This window comes from Sapajus apella, unplaced genomic scaffold (genome assembly GCF_009761245.1).
Source record: "Sapajus apella isolate SASKATOON/1434 unplaced genomic scaffold, GSC_monkey_1.0 scaffold2270, whole genome shotgun sequence".
Classification (NCBI taxonomy): domain Eukaryota; kingdom Metazoa; phylum Chordata; class Mammalia; order Primates; family Cebidae; genus Sapajus; species Sapajus apella.
This window is the reverse complement of record NW_022439196.1, coordinates 1093-9293: the sequence shown is the minus strand read 5'-3', so window position 1 is coordinate 9293 and position 8201 is coordinate 1093. Positions and strand designations below refer to the sequence as shown.

The following is an 8201-nucleotide window of genomic DNA, read 5'->3' as shown; positions in this document are numbered from 1 at the left end:
GGGACAGCCTGAGCTTCCACTCCACCTGCCAGTAATGAAGAGCCCTCCCCCTTCCTGCTGGGGAGTGTCAGAGGAGGCAAAGTGGGGGAGCCTGGATCTTCACTACCACCCAGTGGTAATGAGGCCACCCCAATGGGGTGTCAGCAGAAACCACAAGGGGAGCCAGACCCTGCCCAGTAAAAAGAAAAAGAGCTCCCTTGGGTCTAAATGGAGACTGAGTGGGGAACCTGGACCTTACCTTGCAGTAACAAGAGGCCAGAGCAGTGTCAAAAAACAGTAACAACAGCACAACACCACAGTGTTTACAAAAGCAACAACAGAAGACTTTGAGGCCGGGCACGGTGGCTCTCGCCTGTAATCCTAGCACTTTGGGAGGGCAAGGCAGGTGGATCACTTGAGGCCAGGAGTTCCAGACCAGCCTGGCCAACATCACAAAACCCTGTCTCTACCAAAAATACAAAAATTGGCCAGGCATGGTGGTGGGTGCCTGTAATTCCAGCTACTTGGTAGGTTGAGGTGGGAGAACTGCTTGAACCTGGGAGGCAGAGGTTGCAGTGAACTGAGATTGTGCCACTGCACTCCAGCCAGGGTGGCAGAGCAAGATCCTGTCTCAAAAAGAAAAAAAAAAGTAGAGAAGACTTTGGGAAGTGATGGGTGTGTTTATTACCTTGCTTGTGGTGATGGTTTCATGGGTCTATATAGACATATGTCAAAACTCATCAAACTGCCCACTTTAAATATGGAGTTTCTTGGGTATCAGTTATACCTCAATAAAGCTGTTTGAAAAACAGAAAAATTAAATAACACCCAGAGTCTCATAATATGAAGATGTCCAGGTTTCAATAGAAAACCACTCATTACCAGGAAAATGGTTCTTAATATGATAAAATGGACTGAGACTGTTGAATGCAACTTAAGTGAAAAGGGACAATGTTGATGCCAACAGATGGCAGAGATGTTAGAATTAGCTCACAAAGATTGTAAAGCAGCCACCATAAAGATGCTTCAGCAAACAACCAATGTGCTTGAAACAAATGAAAAAATAAAAAAACCTCAGCAAAAAAAAAGAGAGAAAGTCTTAGGAAAGAAATTGAAGATATAAAGAAATTGGAATGGAAATTTTAGAAGTAAAAAATGCAATAACTGAAGTATAGACTCAGAGGATGGGCTCAAGAGCAGGATGAAGGGGACAGAGGAAAGAACCAGGGAACGGCAGGACAGAACAACAGAAAGTACCCAGTCTGAACAATAGAGAAAATAGACTGAAAAAGAAAAAAAGGACAGAGTCTCAGGTACATGTGGGACTGCAACAAAAGACCTGACATTTGTGTCACTGGTGGTTAAGAAGGAGAGGAGAAAGCATGCAAGGCTGATAAAGTATTCAACAAAGGCTAAAACTCCTCAAATTTGGCAAGAGACACAAAACTGCAGATTCAAAATGAATCTCAAATAAGGAAAACCCAAAGCAATCATGCCAAGGGACATTACACTTAAATTTCTAAAAACTAAGGACAAAGCAAAACAACCAGAGAAAGCAATACCAATACGAATACCAATACCAATACCAATACCAATACCAATACCAATACTCCATAGGGGAAAACCATTTGCATTACTGCAGATTTCCCTTCGGGGGTGATGGAGCCAAAATGAAGTGGCACCCCATATTTTTCAAGTGCTGAAGCAAAGGGACCATCAGCCTGGAATCTTTTTTTTTTTTTTTTTTTTTTTTGAGACAGAGTCTTGCTCTGCCACCAGGCTGGAGTGCAGTAGTGCAATTTTGGTTCACTGCAACCTGCCCAGAATCTTATATGCAGTGAAAATATCCTTCAGGAATTAAAGGGAAATGAAGACATTCTCAAAAGAAGAAAATTTAAGAGAATTTGTTGCCAAAGACTTACCCCAAAAGATTACACTACTGCACTCCAGCCTGGGTGACAGAATGAAACTCCACCTCGAAAAAAAAAGAAAAGAAAAGAATGTATTATACTTAATATAAATAAAATGGTACTTATTTACTTGAGATAGGGTCTTGCTCTGTTCCCCAGGCTGGAGTGTATTGGCACAAGTATAGGTCACTGAAGCCTTGAATTTCTGGACTCAGGTGAGCCTCCCACCTCAGCCTCCTTAGCAGCCAGGACTACGGGTGCCCACCATCATGTCCAGCCATGAGTATTCAGAAGATGAAATTTTAAACTTATGAGGCCAGGTGAGGTGGCCCATGCCTGCAATCTCAGTCCTTTGGGAGGCCAAGGCAGGAGGATTGCTTGAACCAGGAGGCAGAGTTTGCTGTGAACTGAGATCCCGGCATTGCACCCTCAAGCCTGGGTGACAGAGTGAGACTTCATCTCAAACAAATCAAAAGAAAAAAACCAACTGAGCTCATGGAGATAGAGAATGAAATAATGATATAATGATTACCAGAGGCTTGGAAGAGTAGTAGGAGTCGGGGGAAGTGAGGATAGTTAATAGATACAAGAATATAGTTAGAAAGAATAAATAAGACCTAGTATTTGATAGCACAACAGTTAGAAAGAATAAATAAGACCTAGTATTTGATAGCACAACAGTTAGAAAGAATAAATAAGACCCAGTATTTGATAGCACAATAACAATTTAATTGTACTTTTAAAAATAACTGAGTATAACTGGATTTCTTGTAACACAAAGGACAAAATGCTTGAAGTGATACATACCCCATTTACCATGATGTGATATTACACATTGTACGCCTGTATCAAAATATCTAATGTACCCCATAAATAAGTATACCTGCTATGTACCCTAAGAAATTAAAATTTAAAATTTAAAAATATACATATTTTGACACAAGTGAAGATAAAAAACATATCAATAGTTATGGAATACAGCAAAAGCAGTTTAAGAGTGAATTTTATTGCAATAAAAGCCTATATTAAACAAAAAGATAGATCAAATAATATAATCATATCTCAAAGAGAAAAGGAAAAACCAAGCATGAAGTCAGTAAAAGCAAGAATATAGTAAAAATTATAGCAGAAATAAATAAGATATAGACTAGAGAAACAATAGAAAAAAATCAATGAAATAAGTCAGTTTTTTCAAAAGATAAATAAAGGAACAACCTTTAGAGAAACTAAGAAAAAAAGAGAAAACTCAAACAAATAAATCAGAAATAAAAGAGGACACATTATTACTGATACCAAAGAAATACAAATGACCCTGAGACTACTATGAAAACTTATAAGCCAACAAAACTTGATAACCTAAAAAAAATATTGGATAACCTTGGTTAATAAATTCCTATAACCACACAATCTACAAAGATTGGATCAGGAAGAAACCGAAAATCTGAAAAGACTACTTACTAATAGGTAAGGAGGTTTAATCAGTAACAAAAAAATGCTACCTAAGAACAGGCAGTACTAGGTGACTTCACTCAGGAAGGCTACAAAACATTTAAAATGGAAATAATAGGCCAGGCACAGGGATTTGTGCCTGTAAGCCCAGAAGCTTGGGAGACTGAGGAAGGCAGATCACTTGAGTTCAGGAGTTTGAGACCAGCCTGGACAAACAGTGAGACCCCATCTCTACTAAAAGTACAAAAAAAATCCAGGCATGGTGGTGCATGTCTGTGGTCCCAGGTAGCTAAAAAGCTGAGGTGAGAGGATCACTTGAGCCTGGGTGGTGGAGGTTGCAGTGACCTGAGATCATGTCACTTCACTCTAGCCTGGGTGACAGAACAATATCTTGTCTTAAATAAATAAATAAATGAAATGAAAATAATAAAGAAGTACTTTCCAAACTCTTCCAAATAATTGAAGAGGAGAGCACACCCTTTTTTTCTTCAAGTGATTCTCCTGCCTCAGCCTCCCAAGTAGCTGGGATTGCAGGCACGCACCACTATGCCTGGCTAATTTTTGTGTTTTTAGTAGAGATGGGGTTCTGCCATGTTGGACAGGCTGGCCTTCAAAACTGGACCTCAGGTGATCCTCCCTCCTCAACCTCCCAAAGTGCTGGAATTCCAGGCATGAGCCACCATGCCCAGCCAGGAGAGTACAGTTCCAAATGCATTTGAAGAAGACATTCAGATGCGTATTGTATTAGTATCATTATGATACCGCAGCCAGAAGAGGACACTAGGAGAAAAGGAAATCGTAGACCAACATTTGTGATGAGCAGAGGCACAGAAATCAACAAAATACTAGCAAACTGAGTCAGACAGCACATTAAGTACCACACGGTCAAGTGGAATTTATTCTTGGAATGCACAGATGATGCAACTACACAAATCAATAAATGTGACCACGTCCAGAAAAATGAAATTAGATCTTTATATCAAACCATATGTGAGTCTCAACTTAAAACGGACGAAAGACATAACTGTTGTAAGGCCTAAGGCTGTATAACTACTTTTAAAAATTAGCCGGGCATGGTGGCTCATGTTTGTAATCCCAACACTTTGGGAGGCCGAGGTGGGCAGATCATAAGGTCAGGGGTTTGAGACCAGCCTGGCCAGCATGGTGAAACCTGGTCTCTGCTAAAAGTACAAAAAAATTAGCTGGGTGTGGTGGTGCACACCTGTAATCTCAGCCCCTTGGGAGGCTGAGGCAGAAGAATTGCTTGAACCCAGGAGTCAGAGGTTGTAGTGAGCTGAGATCACACCACTGCACTCCAGCCTGGGCAACAAGAGCCAAACTGCATCTCAATAAAATAAAACAAAAACAAAAACTTGAGGCTTGGCCTCCCATTCCCCTCCCATTCCCCCCTCCTGGGGCCCAACTGCCTTGGCTGAGGAGGGGGCTGAGGAGATTTGAGCCCCTTCCCGGAAATGCCTGCCTAGACCATGTACTCAGCCCACCGGCCCCTGATGCCTGCATCCAGTGCAGCCTCCCTTGGCCTCCGCATGTTCGTGTGGAAGAACATGGAACCTGGCTCTGTGGCTGTGTTCCCCTGGTACTGCATGCCCTTCCTGACTCCATCTCCTTCCTGGCACCCACCAGTCTGACTCCCCCCTGCAGCCGTGCAAGGCCCAGAAACCTGCTAGCCTCCAATGAGAGTGAAGAATCTGCCGAGTCAGCAGTTGTTGCACATGGGCAGCCACCAGGTGGGACAGAGAGTGCTGACCCTGGGCAGCCCCCTGGAACCACCTTCTCTGAACGCTTAGGACCCAGACCCCCACATACTTTGGGGGTGGTAGAACCTGTTAAGGGCTTGCCTCCCACCACAGAGGAGGAGGCCCAGGACCCTCAGGGGAGCCTCAGCTAGACAGTGAGATAGAGAAGGACGATGATGATGCCTTCCTCTCTGTCATGTCTCCTGACACCCGGTTGCCTCTACAGCCCAGGAAATGTCAGACCCAGTCCCACAGTACCCTGCCCAAGGAACAGGACTCATCTTCTGAGAAGGACAGATGCAGCACTAACAAATGGGACAAGGACTACATCCAGGGACCCATAAGTGGCAGTCATGATCTTCAGCCAGCGGCACCAGGCCCTGGCAGGGCCCATCAGCATCACCCCAACCAGGACAACCGGACCATCAGCCAGATCCTGGGCGAATGGTGGACACCCTGGTGCCCAATGAGAAGCAGAAGTACGACAACCTGACTCCCAGGTGAAGGTGGCCCACTTGCAACATGGACCAAAATAAGTCCAGTTTGGAGGCCAAGCCCACGAGCCTGGGGCCAGCAGGAGGGCACAAGGGCTCATGGGAGTGGAGCTTGTCAGAGATGGGCACTGCCACTGCCCCTGGGGTGTCTTCTGGGCAACTGTCAGTTGCAGCCCAGACACTCCTGAGCTCAGATACCAAGGAGCAGCTTCTGTGGGAAAGAATGGTTGCACACTGTCAGGGAAGCTGGCTCAGCCCAGCCCCAAGCCTTCTCCCACAGTGGGGTACACAGCCTAGATGAGGGGGAAATGGACCATCAGGAACTGATGCAGGTGGTGTCTGGTGCTGCATTCTACTCTGGCCCAAAGCCTTCTACCCAGTATGGAGCTCCAGGCCCCTTTGCAGCCCCTCGTGAGGGAGGTAACTTGGTGGCCAGCAGGCAGCCCCACTGCTGCCCACCTAAGCTTCTTGTTGGCAGCATGTGGCCAGTGAGGACACAGCCAGGATGAGGACCACATGGTCATCCGTGATGAGGAAGGGGATGATGATGTCACTGCTGACTGGGCACCACTGACATTGATCTACAGTGCATGGAGCAGATGACCAACAGTGAGAGTGGGGACAGCTTTGAGGAGGACTCAGAGGGGAACAAGGGCTTTGGTCGGAAGGTGTTTTCAGCTGTCATCCTTTCCTCCTTTACCTCCTGCCAGCGCTTGCTGGACCCTGAGCTCCCAGGGCCCCCAGATCTACCTGCAGCATTTGGCAAATGCTATGGTCCCACCCTGTCTTCCTCCTCTACCCTCTGCCTGCTTCCTCCTCAACCTTGGCAGCCACCTTCTTCTCACTGGGCCCAGGAATCTTCAAGGCCCAGAAATCTGGTCATGGCAGCACAGCAGGCCCCCTACGACCTCACCCCCTGGGGCTGGGGCCAGGGCCCAGCGACACCTTCCAAGGCAACCTGGTTCCTCGCCATGGATCCTGCCACCTGCTGGTGCAAGAGACCTGAAAGTGTGGGTGGCCTGGAGCCACTAGGCCCCTCAGTCCTCACAGCCCCTCCCAACAGGAGAGAAAGCGGGGCACTAGCGCCTTCTTAGGCAGCAGCTGGGCTGAGCCACCTGGGGAGCGGGGCCTGCACCAGCGAAAATGAGCTTCGGTAGGAGGGGCAGAGGGAACCCCGCAGATTAGGATCCTGCACCTGAGGACCTCACCTCGCCCCAGTGCAGATGAGAAGGTGCTCCAGCTGCAGCCCGGAGCCCAACACCCCCAAGAGTGCCAAGTGCGAGGGGGCAGCTTCCCCTTTGCCCCTACAGGTACAGACGCCAAGTACTGGCTGGAGAGCTGGAGTTGGAGAAGATGCCATCCTCCTCACTGCGGTGCCCTGGACCAGAGCCGGGCCCTGGTCATGCAGCTCTTCCAGGACCACAGCTTCTTCCCGCCCTCCAGGCCACAGCTGCCCTCCCGCCTGCTATGCACACGTCTTACCCTCCAGGGTTTGTGTGCAGAACACCCCGCCCATGCTGTCCAGCAGCTTCAGGCCACACCTGCCCCAGCACCAGCCTCTGGGACCCAGGCAGCGGTTCCCAGTGGACCTGCAACCGCCACCTGCATCCGTTCTACCTGCAGTTGAAGGTCTCCACGGTGCCCAGAAGATCATACAGGCCACTCCCACGGAACCAACCCGAGGCTGAGGCTCCTCTCCTCTAACTGCCCCCCACTGGCACCTCTGCTACCCCTGCCCTGACTCCCAGCCCCACGGGTGTCCTGACCCACCTCACCCGGCTTGGACTCTGATGCCACCCAGGCTGCCCCGTCAGTGCCTCCGCCCCAGAGTCCAGGCCTGGACACCCTGGCTGGAGGGGGGCTCCCCAGCCCTGTCCCCAGCCCCCGGGTCCCTCCACAGCTGCCACAGGCAGGTGTGGGACCCTGGAGAAGATTCAGGACTCACAGGACCCCCTCAGGACATGGACAGCATGTGGGTTCACAATGGAGAGCAGGATGGTTATCTCCTCCCGGGTAAAGCCATTTCATCCTTTCCAATTCGGGCATAATGAGGCCTGCTCCTCTTATACATACCCACTACCCCCGCAGCTCCCTCCTGGTGCCAGGGGACAGCTGGGAGGGGGACGCAGGGACAGTCTTCCTCCTCCCAGCCCCTGTACATAACCCCGAGTACATGATCTTCAGGGCTTTTCACTTTATGCAAAATAGCTCCTGCCAGGGCTGCCAGCTGGAGGGTGTCTGCCTTGGGCCACAGGGAGGCGCCTGTGGAATAGGGGGAGTTCACACACCCCTTCTTTCCCCAGAGGGCTAGACTCAGGTTAGTTTGGGGAGGGTGGCTCTTGCACTTTGCCACAGGCACGGGAAGGGTTTTCTCCCCACATCTTCCCCCCTCCCAACTTGTGTTGGACTTTCTAAGAAGGTGATTCCCATTGCCCTTGCCCCCTTCCCAAGAACAAAACATGTTGATCATATGAGATATTTATTACTGTGTGGAGAAGCTGTGCTGATCCAGATTAAAGTTGTTTAACAAAATAAAATAATAAAATAAAATAAAATAGGCTAGGCGCAGTGGCTCATGCCTGTAATCCCAGCACTTAGGGAGGCCTAGGTGG

The 8201-nt window shown here is 48.4% G+C and overlaps 1 pseudogene; it reads left to right on the top strand.

Moving 5' to 3' along the window:
• Positions 1-4825: 4825 nt before the first annotated feature.
• LOC116547175 lies at positions 4826-6683 on the top strand (annotated as a pseudogene).
• The last annotated feature ends 1518 nt before the right edge of the window (positions 6684-8201 follow it).